This window comes from Ammospiza caudacuta, chromosome 8, assembly GCF_027887145.1.
Source record: "Ammospiza caudacuta isolate bAmmCau1 chromosome 8, bAmmCau1.pri, whole genome shotgun sequence".
NCBI lineage: Eukaryota > Metazoa > Chordata > Aves > Passeriformes > Passerellidae > Ammospiza > Ammospiza caudacuta.
Window position 1 is genome coordinate 29,559,622 of NC_080600.1, and position 12,908 is coordinate 29,572,529.

The window sequence follows — 12,908 nt, forward strand, 5'->3', positions numbered from 1 at the left end:
ACCTCTGTGGGCAGAGGAATGAACTGTCTGGTTGCAATATCTCACGCACATATTCCTTAGATGGCCATGACCAAACTCCTGCCAACTTGGAATAAGTGAGACAAGCAAACAGACCTTCAGCTCTGCTGTGGAATAGCATCTCAGCAGGAGAGTGCTCCTTCACCCTTCCCGTGAGCATCCTGGCATCTTCAGCATCCCTGGCGTGCAGAAATTCCTCCTCATCAAGAACATGACCTCACTTCTCCAGCGGCTGCACAAATGCAGCAAGGAGATGGTCTCTGCCCCCCAGAGAGTCTGTAATCATGTGTAAAATGCTGGACAGGGAACACAGTTTGATTGAAAGAGAGTGTGAAGGAATAATAAGATAATACTGTAATATGTCCTTGGCCTGACTCCCTTTCCTCAGTGCGTTAGTCTCTCAGCCCTGATGATGTGGTGTCTCATTTACAATTCTGGAAATGCAGGCCATATATATCCTTGCAACTAAAAGATCAAGGACCATACTCTGGAGTCTGCCTGGCACAAGACAGTCCAGCTTGGCTTATAACTAAATTCCCTTCCCTCCTCCATCCTGTGGTAGTCACCTCCAGAATCCTTACTGGGAATGAGACATGCTATTCCCCAGGCCAAGCTTCAGAAACAGAGGTATGAGCTGGCCAAGTAAAAGGACATGTTTATCATGCCTAGTGTCTAAGACTAAGAAGTTGAAGCTAACACTTGTCTATGACTGTGGGGAAAGTCAGTGTCAGAGACAAGGCTTTCCTGTCCAGGGGCCATGCCAGGAGATAAAAAGAAGTAGTTTTTTTCAGGTTAGGATTAGTCCTTATTCTATACCTGTTAGGTTTTTTAGCACATCATTCAGAATTATTTGTCACCTAAGGCTCAGCTTTGTGAGAGTGTGCAGGCACATACATAATAATGTCCTGTGCTGTGTGCACTTGTGAGTCTTGACGAGGTGTGAGGCGTGTTGGCTGCACGTGCAAACAGCCACCGTCACGCACAGGAGAAGCCTTTCCAACAAACATAAATGTTCTTTTTCAACCAGTGCATGGCTGGTGCTGCATTCGGTGTCCTGGCAAAAGTGACCAGTAGAAAATCACTGCAGTGTTCAGCAGAGGGCCTCTGGCATTGCGTGCTTGAGAAGGATCAAGCTGGCTCCCGCTGAGCTGCAGATGTTCAGCCACAGTTTCTGAGCCTACACTCACTACCAAGCTGGAGAGAAGTTGATATCAAATCTTCACCAGTGGTGTCTTTGGCCACTTGAGTTCCAGCTTGAAGTTAATGCACTGGAGGCCTTTATCGTCAGTTTTGTGGCTTGTAGTCTGAGGAACTTGGATCTGTGAGGCCTGGATAGGCCAGGGTTCCTATGAATCACTGCTCCTCTGAATTAGGACGTAGCAATTATAATTAGCAACTTCCAGTTACATGATCACATTGCCCAGACGTGCCTTTACTGTGTGTGGCTGCAATGGCAGAAATGTCACGTTTGTTTGCTTGCGCTTCTGTCCTTCCCCTCTGCTGCCCTGGGGTGTCTGCAGTGAGAGCAGGGAAGGGGGTTTATTTTTTTTGGGTGATATAAAGTGAGTGGGGAACAATGAGACCAGAACTGCGGATTTGACCTTGGGTGCTGGGAGAAAACATAACACACAGTCTGTATAAAGTTTCCTCTTGAAGAAAAATAATAATAATAATAAAATTCTTTTTGTTCCTCCACCAGAGAAGACTGTAAAAATTTGCTCCTGCAAAGCTGAAGTGGATTTCACAGCCAGAGCGAAGTCATTCAGAAACTGTTGCCAGGTCAAGTTTTCACTTTGAACATTTTCACAGTTAAAGGAGGATCCGGAACGTGTGAGAAAACACAGCCCCAGATTTTCAACTTTAAACTGCTTGTTGCTTTAACTATAAGATGCAAGAAAGAGAGAAGGATTGGGGACACTGGAGTGGCAGGGCTTGGGTGATTTGTTTATCTAGAAAATTTGTGCATCTGCTCTTTTGAGTGAAGTTCTCATTGGCTTTTTTTTTTTTACTCAATTTTCCAGCTGTGTAGCACAAAGCACGAGCAGGTCAACAGCTCTGCCGAAGATCACAGAGTGAGTCAGTGGCTCTAGAGAGATCAGAGCCAGGACCCCACTGTGTGCCAGCTCTTTGTGCTTCCCTCTGCTTTTAAAATTCATTTCAACCCCAGGTGCTAAAACAAGGTGAAACAGGACAAATTCCAGACTCTGACTTTGGCAGAAGCTTATGAAGGACACAGTGAAAATGCCACCACAATGCTGTGACACCAGACACCACAGACTGAATGGTACACAGCCATATTTATGCTTAAGGATATGGGCATTTCCATGTCCCCATGACTTTACAGTAGCTTTTCAACCCACTGGCCCATTTCAACTCAATCTGACAGCACTGCAGGGTGCTCCAAGATGCAACATTTCTGCGGTTTTCCTGAAAACTGGCAACCAGATAAAGAAGAGAGCTGGAGATTAACTACCGGCTATAGGAAAAAGTGACTCATTCACAGCATTGGCCCCAAGCAAACCATCCCAGAAAGAGCAGGGAGGGTGCAGGGGGCACAGACCAGAGGTTTGTGGCTGCACTTGCACAAGGAAGCTAAAGAGGGCGGGGGCTCAAGCACTGGCATGGAACTGTGAGCACACTCCCCAGCACAGCTGTCACAGCATCTCCTCAGCCTTTGGACAGGGACCTCAGGCAAGAGACAGGCCCAGGCACAAGATGGGTTACATCCTCCTCTTCTGGGGTGGGGACACACACTCTGCAGTTCCATAGATCTGTGATCTGTGACTTGGATCCTCCAGACTGACACTGAGCGTTCCTTCTTTTTCCTAACTGGACAATTAACCCATTAAAAGTGATCTCTGCTTTTTCCTCCAAATTACTATTTCTTTGTGCTCAGGTTAAATGTTTTAATTTCTGAAATGGATAGGGAAAAATTATTTAGAGAATACCGTTTTGAGGTATTTGGGGGGGAAAAAAAGCCAAGCTTGACTACTGCCAGCAGTGGATCTCGATTTGTTATTGTAGGGTCACTAGAAAGTAATGGCTGGCAAGGGTGAAAGTAATTTGCAAGCCCAGAGCTGCGCTGATTAATTGTGGCCAAGCTGCGCAGCAATAGTAGGGTCTTTTATTGGGAGGTCACCAAAGGGTACAGGGCTGAACAGAACGGATCATTACTGGAGGGCTGCTGGTTAATAGGAACTATAGAGCTGTTTATGAACAGGGGGCTCGGCTGGTCTGAACAGGATATTCATGAAGACTGTGCTACAAAATGCTTCGTTGTTGTGGTCATGCGCTCTGGGCTGCTCACATTCGTGGGTGCACTTGTGTGGGCATGTTCGGTTTATTTAGAAAATAAGGGCATTGAAGCACTTGTTTTCTGAGGAGGAAAAAAAAAGTACAGAGTAAGAATTACTCCAACTGTGCAAATATTGAAGAGAAAGAAAGGAGAATGTCTCATTGTCCTTTTTACAAGTCTTTAAATGACAAAGCAAAGATGTGAAACACTGGGCAGAGCTGTGCTTGCCATCGCCTGGGGTCCCCAGCACAGCAGAAGGCTGCTAAACCAATAATCTTGCTTTCCTGACCTTGCAGCCTTCTAACAAATCTTTTCTACTTTAGCAGAATTGGTCTCAGAAAACTAGGCTGTGTCATCTGGTACTCTGGTAATGTCTCCATTTAACAGATGCAAGGCCGAATCCCGCTCATGCCTTCACTGGCAGAGTCCCATCACTTTTGGTGAGACTGTTCTGGCTGAGAGTAGACCATGACACTTTTCCCATTAATTTCATTCATTTTTCCCATTAATTTCATTCCCCCTTCCTACTGTGTCTGATTTTACGGTGCCCTGGAAATTGAGAAACCTCTATGTCCTCAGCCATTTGATGTACAGGAAATGTAGTCTCTTAACTGATCTTTTCCCTCAACAGAGAGGTTTTTTTGGGGGGTTTCTTTTGTTGAGTTTTTTTGTAGATCTTGCCTTTCAGTGCTCATGGAAACTGGTTATGGCAGAGAGGAAAAAGACTAGTGATTGTAATGCAGCTGCCACACATCATGCTTGCTTAAAACTGTTGCCAGGCAGCTCCAGGAACAGAATTCCCAAGTCCAAACTTTATGTAAGGCCACTCTCCAGCAACTTCTTCAGCTAGAAGTGGCCCTTCTGGTTCATCCATCAGCTGGAGCAGATGCAGGCATGACTGAGCCTAAGACATCCCATGCAGGCTGCAGCTGCACCAGGGTGACTGCTCCTGCCTGGGCCCTGGAAGCTGAGCAGCCATCAGCCAATGGCTCACAAGCCTCCTGGAAAAGCTGTGGACTCCAAGGCACAAAAGCCAGGCTGTTTTACAGGAACTCTGCCAACACTGAAGCAGTCACCACTTGGTCTGACCCTGGAAAGGACAGGATTTCTCAACATCCACCAAAACTCTCTCTTATCTGGGAACATCTCAGATCTTCCACACCTAACTTTAACCATGTAATAGCTCCACAGCTACTTTCAACCAGACTACCAACTTTTAAATGTATAAGGACAGATGGGATGGAGTCTGCAAGGACAGGCTATTACATTCATATTTTTCATTTCTTCACAAGGGTGGCAAGGCACTGCAACATGCTGTCCAGAAATGTGGTGGCTACCTCATCCCTGGAAGTGTTGAAGGCCAGGACAGGGCTTTGAGCAACCTGGTCTAGTGGAAGAAAACCCTGCGTGTGGCAGGAGGTTGAAATTAGATAACCTTTAATGCCTCTTTCAACCCCAACAATTTTACTGTGCTGTGACTCTATGACTGTCAGTAAAACTGAGGATGAGGTGAAGGTCTTATACAACTCTGTGATCTCCTCCAAAATCTTCCACCATTAGACTTGAAATATGTTTGGATTTTGGAAGGTTTCAGCAGAGAGTGTGACATACAAGATCTGAAAACTCTGGCCATGCTCTGGAAAGACAAGATTTTAAGAGGCAGACAAGAAGAACACCAAGAAAGAGATGGGAAATCAGGTAATGTGCTATTCACAGACTTAGAGACCTCAGAAAAGCATCAAGGATCTGGCAACAAGTAGTGACTTCAGGCAGAGCTAGAGCACAGAGAATAGCTACAGGAGCCAGTCACCTGGGAAAGCTGCTACAGTAAAGTTTATGTTGGATCAGACTGTCCTCAGGGATTTCTGCAGGAAGATTGAAGAGCCTGCTGAAAACTCCGGAAAAAGAGTGCAAATGGGCCATAAAAATGAAGGCACGTGGGAGGAATGATTTTTTCCCTTTGGCTGAAACTTACGCAGAAACTTTTGTTCACAGATAAATTTCTTGTCCTGAGGAACAATCCATCACTCTGGTATATGAATGCTGGCAGAGATGGCATCATTGCCAGAATGCTTGTTAACTGTGGTCCTTCCAAATGTGACCAAGAAAGGGTTCTTCATCTTCCTTATGTGACAGGAGAGGGAGATCCCTGCTCCTCTTCCTAACTGTTGTAAATTGCCTGCTCTTCATGGCACTGTCTGCTGAGTCTACCCTGTCAAGCTGGTCTACATTTGACTTGAGCCCTCAACCACCTTTTGCCCATTTTGCACTCACTGGTTCAATCTCAAATGAAATATGAAAATTAACTGCCCTAGAGGAAGGCAAATATTTCAAGGCATCATTTATACCAGACTTGTTTCAGACAGAGGGATGGTGACCAAAGGTCCACGGATCCCAGTGGAATGTGCAGCCCACAGCTATGGAGCAGCTCTCCTGGAATTCTCTTTTGTAGGAGGGCTGTACTTTCTTACCCTGTTGGCATCACTGTCCTCTTGCCAAACAGCACAGAGTTGGCTGGCATTTCCTGGGACCACTGCAAGAAGTGCCTCAAAGATGCGATGTCACCTGTGCCGGAGCATGTCTTTGGTCTGAGCGAGTTCCTGTCAGCCTGATATGCAGGGGAAATGCTGAATTAATTCCTGATGCCAACACACGCATCCCAACACAAAGATGTCACCCACTGGCACGAGTGTGTTGAGTCACAGCATTTCCCCAGGCTGCAAAAGCACAACACTCATATGCTCATATGCCGTTTCCCAGCAAAGATCCACGAGGGTGCTGGCTCCTGCTGTGAGACCCATGCGCTTCACTCAACCTCACAGAGACTCTTCTGAGGAGTCAGGACCAATTCAAGGCATAAGTGGCCCTGACTTTCCCTCTCCCTCTCTCTTAGCCTACCTGTGCTTCTTTGCACAGCTGTGAAGGAAAATAGGAAGACTGCAGAGAAAGCCACATGCCCCAGGTTGTGAAACTTGGTTCGCGGGAGGCTGTGGAGATTCCCTCCTCAAGAAAAGAAAAGGGAGGAGTGCAGGGGGGAAAGAATAGAAATGATGGGTTGGACCAAGTTCAGGCCTTTGATGTGTGCTCTGAGTCTGAGAGGCCAAGAGACACTTGAACCTCGAAGGCCTCACTATTTCTGTGCTGAGCACAGACTCTGCTTTCCCTCAACTCCTTCCTGGATTGCTGCATCCGCTCTAATTTCAGCTGCCTTTTTTAGACATGTGTTCTAATACTACTTTTTATGCATCTAGTTTAATATCACTTATTATTTCCTTTAACATTGAGTGAAACAGTCCTTAGGGCCAGTCTCAAGCCCATGGACCAGTGTGTCCCATGGCTGTTCATCAGATGGTGGCAGGAACTCTTTCTGGGGTATCCACGAGCAATGCAGGCAGCAAGCAGGGCAGAAAAGGGAGTCAGGATGATTCCTAGGGAAAACAAGGGGAAAGGATGCGTTGTTCAAAGGGTGAAAATGCCTCCCCTCACCAAGGAGGTAAGGGAGTTAAGGTGGCAGGCTGGCAGAGAGGCCCTTCAGCTCTTGCTCTGTGTACTTTTGCAATTACTGCACAAGTGAGAGAACAAGGGGACCACCACTGCAAGCCATCTGTCAGCAGTGCCAGGGAGATCTGTCCCTGGCTCACAAACACCACCTGTGTCTCTCTGCTGCGATGGCCATGCCTGTCTATCTTAAGGGAGCCAGCAACTGGAAAGCAGAGGAGGAAAGATGGAAAAGGGGAGGTAAAAAAGCTGCTGGTCCCGGATGGACAGACGGACAGAAAATTATTGCCTTTAGAATCCTGGGGGACAGGTAAATTGCAGGGGAAGCTATAATATACCATAAAATTAATATCTCTAGCTGAGGCTGTGATTTGACACAGGCAGGAGAGTTAGTAATTTTAGTTCAAGAGTCAGTATTATTTTAGCTGACCCTTGAGGACCAGGATTCACAGGCAGGAGGCAAAGTGGATGTCGTATAAAACATTTCCACACTAGTAAGAGGGTGTTTCTGCTCTTCACTGAGGGGTCTGTGTAATACACAGTTTTAGGAAGGGCATTTGGTAGAAGAAATAAAATGTATCACATTACAGGTGAGAATATGTGGGATCCAAAGTTTTGACATGTCTGAAGTAAGACAGCTCTGAAAATTAAGATAACTGGGTCAATGACAAAATATGTTTAATGCCTCTGAGGTTTTGCTTCTGATGCGTATGGGTCCTCAGCCCTCTGACTTTGGATAGGAGAGGGGGTGTCAAGCAGGAAATGTCAAGCAAAGGCAATGAGAACAGAGAATAACCTCGGCTGCAGTGCAAGGCAGACATTTGTCAGGGATTTCAGCACTGCAGGAGACTGGGGAGGACAGTGGCCTCAGAAAGAGGCACCAGAAGAAGGAGCTGGTTGGAGAAAAGCCAAGTGCCTTTTGACATCTCTGTTCTCTTCCCTAATTGCTACACCCCTTTAAATAAATAAATAAATATCTCCTGACACATGAGGAACAGTCTGACTTGTGAGAGCTACTCCAAATTGCTCTGTTTATCCACTAGATCCACCCGAGCAAGAGCATGCTCCCAGGAGCTCAGAAGGAGGCACAGCTCAGTCCAGAGCCACAAGAGAGCACCTCTTAATGCTTCTTTGCCTTGAGTAACAGCTTTAGACAATTACCCCCAGTCCTGCATCCCGCACCACCCCACCTCTGCTGTGCTCCAGACCATCAGGATTAACAAAACAAGGCACTGAAATTCAGCCCCAGAGGAGGTGGCTAATTGTCAAGCCAAGCTGGGACCTGTTTGTGGGAGCAAGCTCTGTCATTGAGGGAGTGAAGCCATCCACCCTCCCTGCACATGCATATTGTCCTCTCCATCACACTGGGGACAGAGGTGTCCCAGCAGCAGCTGCAAGTCACAAAGGATTTGTTGTAGAGAAAAAGCAAAGGCCAAAATACACACACAGGTTGCCCTGCAAGAGCTGATCCTCCTACTTGTCAGCAGTGTAACCGTCTGGAAAAGTATAATTATTATAAATGTAATTAATAGTGATCTGGGAAGATTATAACTTTCTCTCCCTATTCTTCTTTCTCCCTCCTCACCCCCCCCCCCCTTCCAAACTTTCTGGTTGTGCTTATTTTGGCAACCCTAAAATAGTAATTTGATGCAAACTCTGGCCACAAATCCAATGGAGCTTGATAGGCTTTAAATGAGGGGAGGGGGGATAGGCAGGGGTGATGGCTTTAATAACTGCTCTTGGAGAAAGGCCATTGATGTGTTTTCATTACTCAGAAGAAAAAGAAAGCCAGAAAGAAAACAAGTGGTAGGACAGGCATTAGAAAATAACTATGAATAATTATAGAGTGGGGGTAAGGAGAGGTCCAGGGAATTACTTCAGGGATATAATCATGAGCCCACATCCAGGCCAGTTACTGGTGGCTGAGAAGAGGATGTATCCAAGCAGGGTTTGAGGGCCTCTCTGGTTTGGGACCATCTCCATCCAGTCCTGCATGAGCCTGCACACCCATCACAGAACCTGCTGTCCCCAGACTCTCAGCAGGACCCTGAAATGTTTTGTGCATTTCTGATCCTACAGCACTCTGCAGACCTTCAGGGATGAGGCTCCATGCGTGTGTCTGGGATGGGACAGAGACAGGATATCTTCCTTTCCTTTCCCATTGGGGAAGCTGAGGCTCTGAGCTGATGCCTGGATTAATTTGGTGAGGACCTTAATTGTTCTTTGAATAATACAACTGCTCACTGTGGGTATTTAATGAAGGCAGCTGCACTCAGACAACCCACCAGCAGAAAGCTCTGCAAGAACTCAAGGTGTGATAGTCACAGGCAGGAGAGTTCTCTCTATTTAAAAGGACTATAAATGGTAACAGCCAGCATTTGCTACCCACAGATCCCAGAGTAGTTTGGATGTCCCTGGAAACTTCTGCAGCACCTCAGCAAAAGAGACAGGAGGGTTTCTGAGAACTCTTCAGAATCAGGCTACAGGGATTATGTTTCCTCATCCCTAGAAAGTCTCCTAACCATCCGTACCCACTCCTACCAATGGTGCAGCCAGACACCCATCCATGAGATTCTCCATGACAACTCCATGTCCCTGGACAGGGGTTTTGGCGTGTTCCTGGTGGTAACATTGATTCAGGCAAGAACATTTTCAGGCACATGGCATCACAAAAAGAGATGAAAAGCCTATATCCATCTTGGCTCATGCACAGAGCAGAAGGGAATCCAGAGTGGTTGAAAGATGAAAAAAGAAAAAATGAAATCAGCAGGGCTCCAAGAGGGTATTTTCATGCCAGCTCCTCAGGCACTATGCAAAGGTTCAGGAATGAACGTGCACAGAGCAGGCTTGGAGGGAGGTCACAGTCAGGAGTCATCCCCTCCAGGTAAAGTACTCCTCACTGCTGCTCATGGGGCCAGCAGCAGGTACACAACCACAGAGGCAAAGGACATCCCATGTTCACCCAACACACCCTGTAAGGCACTTCAAGATTCTCAGTCAACTCCAAACACATTTTATACCTTGAATCATTATCCAAGCACTGAGAACATGTAAAACCTTACACAGGCAGAAAGGAGTATCCTTCTTAGGACAACTGATGCTCCTCTCCTGCCACAGCAACAATCTATTGTATTTCTGTGTCACCCATCACCATGGCACCCATATGCACAGCAAGGTTTCTAGAGCACCTGAGTCTACGCCAGAGAGACAGGGCAAGCCCCTGTATTTTATTTCACTACAAGGTAAATAATTAGCCAATACCTCCAGAAGACAGCAGGCTAGGGCATCTGTTCAAGTTTCCCAGAGACCATCTGAATTTATACTCTTTCTTTATTTACACTACTTTTTCTCCTGGTTATTGATGATGTTTCTCATTTGTTTTTATTAGATGCAGGTGTTTTCTGCACTTCAGCTGGGAGCACTTTCCCTTTTCAGCCAAATTCAGATCTACTTTGTGTCTCAGTCACCTTTTGACTGTGATACTGGAGAGGCAGAAAAAGAGAGAAGGAGATACTGAGTTTTGCTGCCTCAGCAGATGTGTGTTAAAGTGTTTTAGTGATTCAGCCAGTGTGTCTGCCTAAGGCCAAAGGAGAGGCATTGTCTGAATCTAAAACAATTAATAACAAAAAAACAATGTGGGCAGCAAGAAGCGGGGGAAGGTGGAGGTGGAAAGCAGTGAATCACATGGATATTTCCAGCTTGCAGAGCACCTTGACAAGATCTCCAGCCACTTACAAAGACAGCCCTTTAAGTTCATCCTGTCCTCTCTGAGACACAAAAGCCTCATAGGTCCTGTTGCACAGATAAGGGAAATTGAAGCTTCTTTTGCAACTCATCCCCAGTCATGGAGCAGACTGCACTTTTCCAATGCCCCAGGGAAGCAGGTACATGTGTGGCACCATGGCCATGGCATGCATGGCCAGTGGGGCAGGAGACTCACAGCCCCACTTGTTGCTGTGCCAGCACGGTGCTGCAAGGGGCACTGAACTGCTCACCCCACACTCAGGTCCTTGAGAGACCCACCAGCAACACAATGACCTCTGCTCTCTGCTCGGCCAGGAAGGTGCAAAGGGGAACCTGTGCTGTCTGCTCATGATGAAACATCTGTATTTTCCCTGTTAGCAGAAGAAATTAATTTTGTCTGTGCTCAGGCAAGAGGAATTTGTCCCCTGTGCTATTTCTGCCTCTATCATTTAAACATCCAGTGCATTTATGCTTCATTCCTTGTGAAAGTCTCTGAGGAAGGACCTCCTGACACCCAGGATCTGATGTCCCTCGCTTACTGAATCCCCCCCACTTTGCACCCCAAGCTGGCCCGTGTGGGCCACCGGGAGGTGGAGGCACCCCAGTCACCCGTCACCACTGGAAATCTTGGCAGCTGAGCCCTGATAATGTGAAACAGAGCCAACACGGCCCCGCAGAACACCCAGGCGCTGATCTGGTGGGGGGAGACTCCATTTCTACATGCGGTTAAAAATTGATACCCCCATGAGGCATGTTAGAAAGCAAAACATTGATGCTGTCTTCACTGGAAGCATCGGTTGCTTTGTTTTTTTAATGACACAGAAAGCTGCCTGCAAAGAGATAATTTCATTCAGCCTAGCCCTTGCTGGATGTGGAAGGAAGTCCTTAGAGGTGACTCTCCAACGTATCCAGTATGCCACCTAGCCCTCGCTAGCTCTACTACAGCCACTGCTGCGGGATGGGCTGCGGGACCCTGCTGGAAAGGGGCTCCCAGCACGGAGCTGCGAACACTTGCTGGGGTTATCATCGCAGGCAAGAAGGCACTGTCCAAGGGAAGAACGAATATCTCGGGAAGAAATCACATTTTACTTTTGACACTCAACGCAGTCTCCATGCAAAGTGAAATACAGTGCTGATATCTGCACCTCCTGCTGGTGTTCATCTCTGCTTTCCGCACTTCTGTCTCAGACTTGTCCCATCAGTTCTACTTCTGGTGCTTGTCGTTTTTCCCTCCAAGCTTTGTAGAAGTACTGGCTTTTTCTTTTTTTTCAGAACAATGCTTCGGGCCCCTGATTTCACAACTATTCTGTGTTTTTTAATGCTTGCTCATGAAAAAAAAATTATACATTCTCCTGTATAAGCATTATTTCGCTAATGAGTTTCAGATCTAGAAAAATCGGACAGTGGTTCTGGAGAGAGAAGAAAAAAGTATCTTACTTTTGTATCTGTCATTCAGCTCTTAATCTTTCTAGATAGCCTGAACTTTTTTTTTTATGTTCTAAGTGCTTCCAAAACACACAGATTAGCCCAAACTGATTAAAGTATGTGTTCCATCCTCTTTATCATACCCAGGAAAGTCAGTGCTTTTGCATATTACTGAGATTATCATAATGAAGTGTAACATATCTGATATGTTAAGAACACTAACTGCTTTCCAAATAATTATTTCTCTTTTTGCAGCAGAGCTGTATGTAACACATAGAGCCTATAGCAATGAAATACATGAGAAGACATTAACAGAAACGTTGGTTTCCTCTGAACGCTCTCTGTTCACTCCCTCGAAATAAGAGAGCATGTCTTATAAACATAAAACATGATTGTGATCTCCCCTGGAAGAGCACAAGCCAGGAGAAATGTGATCTTTGTTAGCTGCAGGCTCTCCTACAGCTCATGGCCAGCCATACGCTGCACACTGTCCTGTGGCTGTCTTAGGTTGCCAGGGCAGTGGGAGCTTTTTGGGGTCAGCAGAAGATGCCATAAAGACAAACCTTGTGAAAAGCATGGAGAGAGCACAGACCAGGGGTCATCTGCAACTCCATCCCAACTGCTGGCCTCAGTGGGTCAGTACAGGTGGCAGCCCTAAGAACCCCATAGCTGAGACTACTTCCATAAAATGGGGGAAAACCTGCCAAGAGAGCGCCTCCTATGGCTAAAATATCACCATTTTCTGGCTGAGGATACAACTCAGTTTCCAGGCAAGATTTTGTGGATGAGTGTCCTCGCAGGACAGCAGAGGAGTGAAACGAGGCTGGCTGCAAGACAACTTCACCTGACCTGGGTTTTGGCCCAAGAGAAATTTCCCGGGCAGCCCTAAGTAGGAGCAGCTTCCCCTGGGATCCCTCGCAGGATCTCT